General features: G+C 39.6%; 1 non-coding gene across 1 annotated transcript; it reads right to left on the bottom strand.

Annotated features, from left to right (window-relative positions):
- Positions 1-763: 763 nt before the first annotated feature.
- On the bottom strand, positions 764-836 carry trnaa-ggc. The gene has a single exon. It is a non-coding gene; the product is annotated as a tRNA-Ala (tRNA).
- Positions 837-2,266: the final 1,430 nt, after the last annotated feature.

Genomic DNA, 2,266 nt, shown 5'->3' with positions numbered 1-2,266 from the left:
TACATTAATTGTCCAGCGCCTTGGGACATCCTTCCAACGGGAAAGGCGCTATACAAATGCATTTTTGTTGTTGTATTAATTATACTTTCTTTCACTTGGATTTCTCCTCTTGATCTTTAAACATTCTATTCAGAAACAAAATGTTTCTTCTTAAGGAAAAGACGCATCCTTATGAATATTTCATTAAGAATCCTAAATGAACAACCTGACAGGAGGATGTCCCAAAGCTTCACAGCATATACTGTAAATTGTATTGACTGTGCAGTTCCTGGACACACCTGGCAGCCAGTTGCATACAGCAATGTCCCCAGGCAGCCATGAAGTGAATGATCAATTTTATTTGGGGGATTGTTGTCCATGACTGAGAGCAACTCCCTTCTACTTTCAAATAGTGATGTGGGACCTTTAACGTGTTGAACATCTTGACTAGAAGGCAGAGGGAGCTTTGGTTTCACATCCGATGACAGCACCTCCAACAACAATAATGATGCTTGTACTTGATGTAGCACATTATTACGTCTTTGAGGCATCTCAAAGCGCTTCATGGAATATACTGTAAAGTGAATTGTGTATTTTGTGGGCGAAACGTAGAAGTCAATTGTGCATAGAAGTGTCCCACAAATATTCGTGGCTTGAGTGACCAAACTATATTTTGAAGGGATTATTACCCTCGAAAAAGCGATCTGCCAATTGACTAATAACCAGGTTCCTAATTACTGCTAGGTAAACAGAGGCATGTGGAGTAAGGAAAGTTGCCAAAAATTCGCTCTGCCGGGAATTGAACCCAGGTCTACTCGCTTGCCAGGCGAGTGCTCTAACCACTGAGCTACAGGGCTCCATGTCAGCATAGACCCATGGTTTCCAATTCCGATGCGGGGCTTGGAGCAGCAGGACTGGCAAACTCACTTAAAGAAAGGCAGCTGGTTGCCTCCTGTGGGATCCTCTTACCTTTGATGGCTTAGCTGTTAATTCTTCAAGTTCTGACCCTCAATAACCTAACAATTTCTCGAGCACTGAAACTGCTTTCAAGATGATTGGTTTCCTCTTTTTGTGTCAAGCACTTTTGTTCCCCTTATAAACTCTTAACAATAAGAGATTTTAATAATGCTAATATGTTCAGGGAAATTTCACTAGTAATTCTCTCCCTTCTGTTCTCGTTACTTCCCCCTTCTCCCTTGCCTGGCCTCCAACCGCGCCACTGTACAGCGCTCCGAGATGCCATCCTGTGTAAAGGGTGTTATATAAGTTGTTGTTGAGATTACAATGGAGATCATACTGTATTGGGACGTCCTCCTGATGTGAAATACGCTATACAAATGTAATTTTGTTGTTGTTATATGCTTGGGCTCCAAGTGATAATGGCATTGGAGTCCCATCTGATCCACTAATTGACCTTTTCACATCGTGCTAATTCATTCTGCTACATTGCTCCAAGTTGGTGACATCTTCACTGAGTCCAATTATGGAAACTCCAGGACTTCAAGATGCTACCCAGCATGAAAGTCACGCTATAAATACAAGTTGTTATATTGAAAAAAAAGTCAATCAATGGAGATAGTAGGGTTGATTTTGTGGATTGTGTAAACCATATGCAAATACAGCTATACAGAAGGAATTGTAATAAATAAAGTGAACAACCAGTTTTATCTGGGGGAGTATTGGCCAGAAACTCCAGTGTTTTATATTGTAAAATTCCATAATAAAAGCCTTTATCAAAAGTTGAATTATGGGTAAATCAAGAGAGGAAGTTTGTTGACATTTTTGGGCACTGTTATTGTTCATAAGACAGGGTACGTGTTGTACTCCATCCCGTGTTCCATACTTATTTGTAAGTAAGCATGTCTGTTTGTTATAAAGTAAAACTTCTATATAAAAATATATGTAGTTGGTGGATAGGAGGAGAAGTAAACCTGGCTTTGAGTTGAGCAATCAATAGAAAAAACTGAAAGGTGCACCGGAACTTCAAATTGATTTTACTCTCAAAGAGCTCATTTCAGCTGCTAGGGATATTGGTAGATCCGAGCCTTGGTAGATCAATGACTGACATTAAGTGGACCGTGTTTGTGTATAATTGAGACCTCCTGATCTACAAGCTTTTAAAACACAAGCCTGGTGCCATCTAATCACTACTTGATTTATCTTGCTTTCTACTCTGTTTAACCTTCGTGTCATCCAGCATTCGATGCCTTACTTCCTTGTTGTGATTTCTCAATTATTAAAAAAATCAAGATTTCACCAAAGCTGGGTTTTGTTTTTTATATTTCAA

This window comes from Callorhinchus milii, unplaced genomic scaffold (assembly GCF_018977255.1).
Source record: "Callorhinchus milii isolate IMCB2004 unplaced genomic scaffold, IMCB_Cmil_1.0 Scaffold2, whole genome shotgun sequence".
Taxonomy (NCBI): domain Eukaryota; kingdom Metazoa; phylum Chordata; class Chondrichthyes; order Chimaeriformes; family Callorhinchidae; genus Callorhinchus; species Callorhinchus milii.
This window is presented reverse-complemented; position numbering and strand designations above follow the sequence as displayed.